This window comes from Ascaphus truei, chromosome 3, assembly GCF_040206685.1.
Source record: "Ascaphus truei isolate aAscTru1 chromosome 3, aAscTru1.hap1, whole genome shotgun sequence".
Classification (NCBI taxonomy): Eukaryota; Metazoa; Chordata; class Amphibia; order Anura; family Ascaphidae; genus Ascaphus; species Ascaphus truei.
The window spans coordinates 112,610,118-112,622,139 of record NC_134485.1 but is presented as its reverse complement, the minus strand read 5'-3'; positions in this window follow the sequence as shown (position 1 = coordinate 112,622,139).

Genomic DNA, 12,022 nt, shown 5'->3' with positions numbered 1-12,022 from the left:
CCCTGCAGTCCCATTCAAATTGATTGGCACTGCAGGGTCCCCTGCTGTGTTAATCCAATGTGCCATTAGTAATCTCACAGAAATGTTGATGCATTTACTGTGATGCCTTAGTTCTAACCCCGCTTAGTTCTAACCCCGGCAAGTGATCTAATACTGGTGGCTGCATCTGTATGTCCAAATGCAGGGTCTGGCGTTACATCCGGTATAATTAAATTTATGGTAAACCTAAGAAAAAGAATCTGGTGAGTTTGAACACTCAAAGACCCTAGATTAATTATGGGAAGTGTCTCGATGATAACATTTTAATTTTTAATTATAATTCAAAGTAAAATAAGGTGGCGCATATAATGGCAAACTATTACACTAAATATTAAAAAGAGTTTATCCTCAAAGGCAAGATGCCACTGAATTAACCTGGTAGTTTTATCTAGAAAACTGTCCGGAGGGGTTAGATGCCTTTCTGGGTAGTATTGTAATTTGTTGCAAACAAGGGTTAATCCCCCTCTTTTGTGTGCTGATGACTCTGTATTTGTAACTAGAGGTATTCAGTATGATTGTCCACATGCATATTTGTATATAGTAACCTTATTGGTCTCTTGAAATAGCACTGGAGTTAACCCCTTATTTACAGATGCAGCGGCCGCTATTCGAACAAATCTCGAAATGGATTTCGAAATCTCCCTGTGATCCACACAAGTTTTGCCAGAGCAGACTTTAATGGCCCATCGGATTAACACAGCAGAGGTCCCTGCTGTGTGAGTCCTACCGGGGTCTTCCTCTCTATAATAGACATGCAGTAAGAGATAGGCTGAATCAGTCACAGGCGAACGTAGGGGGTTTATTTGATTTCAAGTCCGGGGACCCCCTACTTATCGAGATACAGAAAGCGTTATGGGGCGCCGGTATCTCCTATGCATGGAAATGTCCAGATCACGTGACATGAGACATTTCCAGGCATCGGATTGTGTTTCGTGACGTCACCGGAAGAGAGCTTGCTGATTCCCCAAGATTTGCAGGGTCAACGCTTCTAAATGTAAGAGAAATATTGAATGTATGTACATTTATTTTTACAGGTTTTCGATTGGATTTTTCTATTTTTATGTTTTTCAATGCCCATTGACTGCTAATGTATTCATCTGTACCTGTTTATGGTACAGATGAATACATTAATAGCCAATGCATTTTTTGGCAAATAAATTTCTTCTATTGACTGTTATATTTTCTATGTATGTTTATTGTTTTGATTAAATTGTGTTTCATTGTGATGGCTTGTTTTGATTTGTATTTTTTTAAAGATTGTTTAGCGTTTTTATTTAGTGATGTAATTTGTTGGCTAATGGTTACATTTATGTGTTGCCTAGTGGATGTATTAATTAATTGATGTGTTGGCTACTGCTTTTATATATGGAATTTATTGTTTGGTTAGTGGTGTGAATTCTTTAATTGATTGTCTAGTGGTGTGCTTTAATTGATTGGCTAGTGGTTTTATTTCTTTAATTGATTGGTTGGCTAGTGGTTTATATTTATGTAATTGATTGATTGCCTATTGCTTTTAATGTTACAGTTTGGGGTTTAGATGCTTGTTGTATATTGTAGGATTTATTATTGTGTATTTTGGATGGGCCCCCCAGAAATCCGTGGGAACCACCCGAGGTCCCCCAGACACCAGTGGGGATGATCCAGGGACCCCCAGACACCTGCAGGGACCACCCGTAAACCCCATTGGGGCCCACAGGGACCCACATGGACCACCTGGAGGCCACGAAGCCTAGTGGGAACCACCCGGAAGCAACCAGAAACCCGTGGGTACCCCCCAGGGTACACTGTGGGGCCTGCGGACACCTGTCAGGACCACCCGGGGACCCCTGCCTGCCTGGGGTATTATGCTTGTGTTTATAAAAATAAACATTGGTTTTACAGTATGTGGGGGCATGGGGTGGGTTGTGTATTGGTGCTTACTAGATATTTAATTTTAAACATTACAGTAATGTAGCAGGGTGTCTCCTGAGCTGAACCGCATTGATTTCAAATCCAGGGACCCCCTACTTCCCGAGTTACAGGCCCCGTTATGGGGTGCCAATATCCCCTGTGCATGGAAATGTCCCGCGTCACGTGATCGGGACATTTCCATGCAAAGGAGAAACCGGCACCCCATAATGGGGCCTGTATCTCAGGAAGCAGGTGGTTCCCGGACTTGAAACCAATGCGGTTCAGCTCCGGAGACTCCCTGCTACATTACTCTGTGAATTATGGTTAATGACACTCTATTATTACACATTTATATGAAAAAGAAGAAAAAAAGTAGATTCATATTCAATGAGTGTTGTTCCAATAACTTTCACACAAGATGCTTGTTTTATATATATTTTTTAATCGTTTGTTATCAATTATTATTTTGTTACAATTACTGTTTTCATGATTATTATTCTTTCATTATCAGTAATACATACTGTTGCTCGTGAATCCCCTTTTAAATTAGTGTTGAATAAAGTTTTTTTAGGTTATCCGGTCGTCATAGAGTAATAAAGTTGTGTCGGATTCAATTGAGCATTTTAACAATAGACGAAATGATCGATAAAGTTTTGTTGATAAATAAAGTTTTGTTCATACTCAAATGACGCGCTGACGTCACCAGTCCAGGCCACGCATGATGCGTCACTCGTGACGCGTTCCCTGCGACGGATGGATGGCGGCAAATGGCGGGAAATTAGAGTATATTAGGTAAGTTAGCAATAGGCATCACTATGCACCTTGAGAAAGAGCTACCAGCTCGAAACATGTTGGTGGGGGCCTGAGGGCTCAATTTTTTGTATTTTTGCACTGATCCATTAAACAATACGTTTTTACCTGGGTCCCACTCTCCCAAGCAGTTTATTTATCTTCAGCTGTCCTCCATCTCTCCTTTCCTTGGATGACAATACTGTATCAATTTAGGCGTTACATAATAAAAACTAAATGCACAGTGTCTTTTTTATATAACTGTACTGGATTTCTCCTGTCCTACAATGAGTACACCGCTGCAGTCCGTGTGCAAAAAGCCCGACATAACGTACGCTTATTTAATATGGTCTGCAATTAATGCAGTAGATGATAATATGGCTACAGTTGGTCAAATTTATCAATATTTATCGAAAATTATTACTTTTACAAATTTTCACCAGATGCTCGTGTGCGGAAGCGTGCAATAAGGAAAAAGTTATGTATCGATCCATGTTTTTTTCGTATTGCTCCTGCACCCGGAGTTAGAGGAGGGTATTGGTGCGTTGCGCCAGATTTTTCCAGTATCTTTGATCATGGAGACTTCAAAAGGTGAAAGGTCATGGTAAAACCAACTAAGATTCGCCAGTCCCAGGCTAGCAATAGAACAGCGCCAGCGCAGGCTTACAATAACGGTCTGACTGTCAGTGAAAACCTGGAGACCGGAACTCTTGCTGTCTGTCCCCGCCTGGATACCTGCAACCTGAGCAAGATTTCACGTACAGATACCAGCAAGCTTGCATGTACCAGAAAGATTTCCAGCTTCATCAGCTCTCAACTACAGGTGGAGCAGGCCCGTTGTGACAGGGTAAATAAAAGCCACCAGCTATATGCCTGGCAGACATATGTTTAGTCTGCAGTGCAGCAGTGACGATGTTAACTTCAGCTGGGAAGCTCATGACAATTAGTTGGATCCCAGCTGCCTAATCAAGGTGTGTTGAAAACCACAGGCTGTAGACACATGCAGCCTAGCTGGTGAGGGGACAGGACTGAAAGTGCAGAAGAGATTACTGCTGTAAGGTCTGTGTTGCAAAGTACATGTGTGATGAACTGTCTGTCTCCTGCATACAAAAGAGTAGCTGCCTTATGTTTGCTCTGTCTGCTAAATAGAACCTTATTTTTGCTCTGTCTGCTGAAGAAAAAGCTATTTTTCTTTTGTTTGCTTTATGTTTTAAGGCTAAAATAAATAAGCCTTATCCCAAAAACCCGCGTGTGTAGTTGCATGTACTCTGCAACATATGGTGTCTGAAGTGGGATTTTGAAGGGCCCCTGCAGTTAAAGGGCCACACACACACAAGAATGAGAAAAATGGGAGAAATTTTGAAAGAGTTTCTGTGTGAGCAGACCAGACAGCAGGGACTGTTAATGCAGGGGCAGGCCCGGCTACAAGCAGAGAGAGATGAAAGACTACAGGCAGCACAGGAGGAGCGGATGGCCAAGCTGCTGACCCAATTCCAGGGGTCTGCCAGTCAAGAACTTGCAAACAAACCCCGATACTCCTGAGGAAAATGACTCAAAACGAGGATCCAGAGGCTTTTTTACTGAGATTTGAAAGGATTGCCGAAGCTCAGGGCTGGGCTGCAGATCGCTGGGCAACTGCTTTGGCACCACTCCTCATAGGAGAAGCCCAAACCTCATATCAGGGCCTCCCAACAGATCAGGCAATGGACTATAAGCAAGTAAAATCCGCCGTACTGGATCGCTTAGGTCTGACCCCAGAGACCTACCGGCAGCAGTTCCGGAACATGAAGTACACCGCTAAGATGAGACCCCGGGTCCTCGCTGAGCGGTTATTGGACTTGTGTACGCGCTGGATACAACCCGAGGAGTGCACTAAGGAGGCAATTCTTGAGCAGGTAGTTTTGGAACAATTCCTACAGATAATACACCCTTCCACACGCTCCTGGGTAAAACGCTACGCTGCTGAAACCCTAGCTTTGGCGGTCCGACTCATGGAGAACTTCCTTGGGGCTGAGGAGCAGGCGAGTGTCCTGGACCCGACGGATCCGACTCCACCGGCACTTGCGGACGCCCAAAGAGGGAGGTTGGATCAACGGGGAACCTACGGCCCATTCATACGCAACCGCCAAGTCCAACGGAAGGAGCAGTCATTCATGCAAGGGCGGAGTCCAAATACTGGTCCCCGCCGAGACCCTCATCCCCTTCATGATGTGGACTGGTCGCCAAATGAGAGGAACTTCCGAGGATGTCACCCACAGGACCCACCAGATGCCTGGTCTCCAGTATCCGGTCCAGCGGAGCGCTATCCGCGGCACAATCCTGCGAGGGAACACTCTCCATGTTCCGCCTGCGGAGAACAAGGCCACCGGCATGTGGACTGTCCACAGATGGATTGTTCCTTCAGCAGGACCATCGCCTCGGCCTTCACTGGAGAAAGTTACAAGCCCTGGCTACTGCCAGCCCAGGTTGGGGAAAAAAACGTCCAGGCCCTTGTAGATTTGGGCTCTGGAAAAACTCTGGTGTTCCAGAATCTGTTACCACCTAACGTGTGTTCTTTTGACTCCCCATGGAGTATAGAATGTATACACGGCGATGTATAACGGTATCCGACGGCCAAAATCCGGCTACAGGTAAAAGGTCAGGAGGCCTACCTCAAAGTAGCAGTCGCTCCTTGGCTCCCTGCCCCCATTGTGCTCGGCCGGGACTGGCCTTTCTTTTCAGACCTAATGGCTCCAGTCTCTCACGAGGAGCCTTATTCTATGGCTCCGGAGATCCCTGGCAAACTGTTCCCCTTCTCGGCAGACCTTTTTCCCAGTAGACACCGGGTTCAAAAGACTCGGAAGCAAAGACACTCTGACAAACAGGACTGGTTGCAGAAATCTGGGTCTCAAGGTGACCATTCTAGTAGCCAGAATTCACAAGTGATGACTGGGGATGGCCAGAGGGAGGGGGATATGGGCCCTGGAGATTTACCAGACCTATACCTCCCTGATTTTCACCTGAGGCAAAGGGAAGACCCAGTCCTTGCTGGACAGTATGACAAGGTGGTAAAAATTGATGAGTAGATATTGAATGCACAGGGGGTGATAGTATTCCCTCATTTTGAATTATCAAATGATATCCTGTATAGGGTGAATAGGCAGACACAAACAGGGGAGGTCACCAGACAGATATTGGTTCCCAATGCGTTTGTTAACTCTGTGTTCACTCTAGCCCATACTGTCCCTTGGGGTGGTCACCTGGGCAGGGATAAAACATTGGACCGTATTTCGTCCTGATTCTATTGGCCAGGGATGCATAGTGATATTGCTAAGTTATGTGCGGCATGTCCGGAGTGCCAGCTGACTAGTCCAAAGGGACTAAAACCAGCCCCTTTGGTTCCTCTACCCTTGGTGTCAGTTCCCTTTGAGAGGATTGGGATAGGCTTGGTAGGACCTCTAGAACCTTCTGCGAAAGGACACAGGTTTATTCTTGTAATAGTTGACTATGCAACAAGATATCCTGAGGCGTTCCCCCTGAGAACAGCAACGGCAAAGCAAGTAGCCAACAAGTTGCTGGAGCTGTTCTCACGGGTTGGACTTCCTCAGGTTTTGTTGACAGACCAAGGTACAAATTTTATGGCTAAACTGATGCAGGATGTCTTAAAATTACTAGAGGTCAAGACGGTTCGGACATCGGTCTACCATCCACAGACTCACGGAATGGTGGAAAGATTTAACCGAACTCTAAAAGGGATGCTGAGAAAGTTTGTAGATTCAGAGAAGAGAGCCTGGGATGAACTTCTCCCTTTTCTGCTGTTTGCAGTGCGGGAAGTTCCCCAGGCCTCCACAGGATTCTCTCCATTTGAACTGCTGTATGGCCGCCAACCCCGGGGTATCCTAGACCTCCTAAAGGAGTCCTGGGAGGAACAGCGATCCCCTTCTAAGAATACCCTGCAAAATGTACTAGAACTTAGGAAGTGCCTAGATGTGGTCGGTCATTTTGCTAGGGAGAATCTTAGATCAGACCAGGACAGTCAGGAGAGACATTACAATCAAAATGCTTGTATGAGAGTGTTTAACCCAGGAGATCAAGTGATGTTGTTGTTACCCAGTTGTGAGAGCAAACTCCTAGCCAAATGGCATGGCCCATTCGAAGTACTGCTGCGGCCCCTCCTATCCTCCAACTTACCCGGAAAAATGCGGGCATGTTTTCTGACTGTCACGGGCCTTCTCCGCGCGGCCCGAAATCAGCTGATAGTGCTAATAGCGCTAGACAATGAAAGTGCTTAGCGCTAAACAATAGAAATGCCCGCAGGCGCCCAAAACGGCCGAACACGGCCCCCATCAGCCCGCATCAGCCCGCGATTTGCCCGCGATTTTTAAAATCGCGGGGAAAAGGCCGCAGGAGAATAAAGGCGGCCGCCACTGTACTCCGCCGCACGGGTGATGTGGATTACGAGATCGCTCAACCAGGGTCCAAGAAGGGTAAACAAATTTACCATGTGAACTTGCTGAAACCCTGGCAGGCTCTATTCATCCACCCGATGGAGGAGGAAATGGACTTGGGTCCTCAGCCCCCACGGGAGAACATCATGGGTGACAATAAAATCCAAATGGGTAAACAGTTGTCCTCCGATCAAAAAGGGGACTTGTTAGCAATAATTTCACAATTCATGATGTTTTTTCTGATTTACCAAGGCAAACTAATTTAATTTCACATGCGATCGAGACAGCACCTGGGGTAAAAGTACGTTCTTTATAGGTTATAGGTTATAGGTTGCCTGAAAGTCGTAGGGCCCTGTAGAGAAGGAGGTACAAGAAATGTTACACTTAGGAGTGATTGAGGAATCATGCAGTGAGTGGTGTAGTCCACTAGTTATGGTCCCTAAACCCGATGGGAAGGTAAGATTTTGTGTAGACCTCGGAAAGGTTAATGCAGTATCCAAGTTTGACGCATATCCGATGCCAAGGGTGGACGAATTAATTGACGCCCTTGGTAACGCGGAATATATATCCACGCTCGACTTAACAAAAGGATACTGGCAAATACCCTTAGAGGAAAAGTCCAAGTGCAAAACAGCCTTTGCCACTCCCATGGGTTTATACCAGTTTGTGACAATGCCATTTGGACTGCATGGAGCCCCAGCCACATTTCAAAGACTCATGGATAAGGTACTGAGACCCCATGGGGCTTATGCCGCAGCCTACCTAGATGACATTGTCATTTATAGTAAACACTGGCGGGCCCATCTAAATAGGCTGAAAGCGGTCCTCAAATCTCTAAGAGAGGCAGGGCTCACAACCAACCCTAAGAAATGTGCCTTGGGTAAGGCGGAAACCAAATACTTAGGGAGATGGGAGGTGAAAAAGTAAGGCCACTAGCTGACAAGGTAGTTGCCCTGAAAGAAGTTCCGACCCCCCAAACAAAAATGCAGGTACGCACTCTGCTGGGTTTAGCAGGGTACTACTGGCGGTTCATCCCCAACTACTCAGAAGTGGCAGCCCCTCTAACGGACCTCACAAAAAAGTGTGCCCCTACACAAGTGGTGTGGTCAAGGGAGTGTCAGAGAGCCTTTGAGGACACAAAAAGGTATCTATCAGAGGGACACAAAAAGGTATCTATCAGAGGGTCCCGTCCTTAGAAGCCCAGACTTCAACAGGCCCTTTGTAGTGCAAACAGATGCATCAGAGATAGGGCTAGGGGCAGTGTTGTCACAACAGTTTGAGGGAGTTGAACACCCTATCCTTTTTCTGAGTAGGAAATTGTTCCCGAGGGAAAAAAACTACTCAGTGATTGAGAAGGAGTGCCTCGCAGTAAAGTGGGCAATCGAGGCTTTGAGGCATTACCGGGCAGGAGTCCATTTTACTTTGGTGACAGACCATACTCCACTGAAGTGGTTAAATAGTATGAAGGATTCCAATGCTAGATTGACTAGGTGGTATATGGCCCTCCAACCCTTCTCATTTGAGATTCAGCACAGGCTGGGAAAAGAGAACGCAAATGCTGACTTCTTTTCTAGAGAAGGGGTGGATGGTCAGGCTTCAGCCGTGCATAGCCCCAGCCACACACTAACAGGGGAGGAATGTGACAGGGTAAATAAAAGCCACCAGCTATATGCCTGGCAGACATATGTTTAGTCTGCAGTGCAGCAGTGACGAGGTTAACTTCAGCTGGGAAGCTCATGACAATTAGTTGGATCCCAGCTGCCTAATCAAGGTGTGTTAAAAACCCCAGGCTGTAGACACATGCAGCCTAGCTGGTGAGGGGACAGGACTGAAAGTGCTGAAGAGATTACTGCTGTAAGGTCTGTGTTGCAAAGTACATGTGTGATGAACTGTCTGTCTCCTGCATGCTCTGTCTGCTAAAGAGAACCTTATTTTTGCTCTGTCTGCTGAAGAAAAAGCTATTTTTCTTTTGTTTGCTGTATGTTTTAAGGCTAAAATAAATAAGCCTTATCCAAAGAACCCACGTGTGTAGTTGCATGTACTCTGCAACATACGTGTATAATCAAGAATAGGGGACTGGTGGCAGTGACTCGGGGCCAACCGATTGGCACAGTCTATGGTGAGGGTACAGTACAGCTGCCGAATCTTATTCTTTTTTTAAAAATATTAATACATTATGCACACAGTCAAGCGATTAGTTACTGCAGATCGGTCCGTTCTCCTGTAATCAATCGCTTTGCTTATGGTTTTTTGCTTCTTTATTTTAGTCACAATTCGCGAAAATGTAGTCCAGCAATATAATTGGCTGAGCAGCTTCTACAGTAGATACTGAACAATTAGGGGACAGTTAGGCGCATGTGCGTACTGTATGTCTCATTGGAACCTTGTTAAAACGCATATGCGTCATCACATTTAGGCGCATGCATGTATGTGAACAAGAGACGCCCCCCGAGAAAATTATTGTGGGAACTTCTTTAGTGGACTGACTAATTTTAACCAACCATTACAGTATGTGAAATGTTATATAGTACTTACTGTATGTTTTAGAAAACACTGACATTTTTTATAAAAGGTTGCACAAAGAAACAATGAAACAATTTTAAAAATATTAAACTTTGTTTTATTTTTTGGAGTTAAAACATCATGGTATAAATTTTGAACAATATTTTCAACAGGTCATCATGTTTTGAACCCCACACCTCCAAATCAAAATCACAGTATGCACCCACCTCATAAAGTACATACATGACTAGTGTAGAATTAAAAAGCTACAGTAGTGATTGATTCTCAGAATATCCAGAATTGATATGCAGGCACATGTCGAGAAACGAAAAAAAAAATTCTCAGTCTTGAAATTCTAATTGAATGGGAAGTCATACACGCATGTGCATAAATAATCAACAAGGTTCCAATGAGACATACACGCATGTCAGAAATGTGAAGACAGGCTCGGGAAGATTAAAGCCAGAAAGCCACCCATTTCAAAGGAATGGTTTGGGAGAGGTGTCGATAAGAAGTAGAAATACTTTAGATTTGTGTGTGCGGGGTTGGGGAGAGTGCTGTAGGCTGGATTATCAGTTCAAAGAAATATTTTCAACCGGTCATCATAATGTTTTGAACCCCACACCCACAAATCAAAATCACAGTACTATGCCACCCACCTCATAAAGTACGTACATGACTAGTATAGAATTAAAAAGCTACAGTAGTGATTGATTCTCAGAATATCAAGAATTGTTATGCAGGCACATGTCGAAAAACGAAAAAATATATATATATTTTTTCAGACTTGAAATTCTAATTGAATGGGAAGTCATACACGCATGCGCATAAATAATCAACAAGGTTCCAATGAGACATACATGCATGCGCAGAAATGTGACGACAGGCTCGGCAAGATTAAAGCCAGAAAGCCACCTATTACAAATGAATGGTGTTGGAGAGGTGTAGATAAGAATTAGAAATACTTTTGCCTTGTGTATGCGGGGGCGAGGGGGAGAGCGCTGTATGCTTGATTATCAGTTCAAATAAATATTTTCAACAGGTCATCATAATGTTTAATGCGCAGAAATGTGATACTGTAACACGCCTATGCGTTTCAACAATGTTCCAATGAGACATACACGCATGCGCATAAAATAAAACAGTATGAAAAGAAAAGCAAGCTTAGCTAAAGTATCAATTAATAAATAATACATATAGAAACGTGTTATCCGCATGAGCGTGATAATCCAGGATAAAAATATTTTATATTCGGAAGACGCAACGTTATATTTTTGTAATACTGTACTTCTTTTCCCTTTAGTATCCTGTATACAGTATAGTATGTGTCCTCATACTGTATTTTTTATGTGTATGGCTAAGGAGCCTCATACTACTGTGTACATACTACTGTATACAATATGAACAGTATACAGAAATGTACGGCTGTAGGTTGAATTGCTATTAGACTTTGAAGATAACAGCTCGCGATCGCCCACTTGAGTTTCTAGACGGTTTTGCAGACAATGCTAAAAAAACGGTCGCAAACATATCGAAAAAAGATCGGAAAAAAAAGTCATTTTCTAAACGGTTAGAAAACAGGCCGTGGTTATCAGAGCGTCTCGGCTTCGGCTGCTTTAGAATAAAGACTGGCCCAGCTGTAAGTTTCTGATCCTGCTTAGTATAGCTGGAGATATGACAGCTAAGTTGTTACATACCATATTGTTATAATCAAACTTGCAACTATGTAGCCATCATGAGTTACTTTGTCAGAAATGAGCATCTGATCCTGCACAGTTTTGCTGGAATCAGGACAGATATGTTTTTACATACCATCTTCTTATTAACAGGCTGCCTCTCTTGTTTGTAGATTTCTTGCAGCTGAGGCTTATTTTGCCAAGTGAGATGCAGAGGAGTCTGTATAGTCTGTGGCTAAAGTAATTATAATGTGGTTTTACGGACCACTAACATCATACCACACAACCTTAACTGAAATAGTATCATATATAAAGCAAAGTGATTCAAATTAGGTTGTTCAGTATAGTGTGTAGTGTCAGTATTGAGTGCCAAAATACCATAATACTAGACTGATACTATATTGTGATGTTACGGACCACTAGCCTCATTACATGCACTTTAGCTGAGCTAACATCATATCGATAGCAGGTTTATGCTGGCCAGCTTACTTGTGTAGCGTGTGATGTAAAAAGTATTTACGTTCTTTATAAACTTTGCCAAACGGGTGGAGATGAGCCACTGGCACTCCCGTAGTCTGCATTATAGTTGACAGGTGATAGCTGGCCTGCTACACCTGTAGTTGACAGCTGATGAAGCTAGAAATCTTTTTGGTACATGCAAGCTTGCTGGTACCTGTACGTAAAATCAGGCTCAGGCTG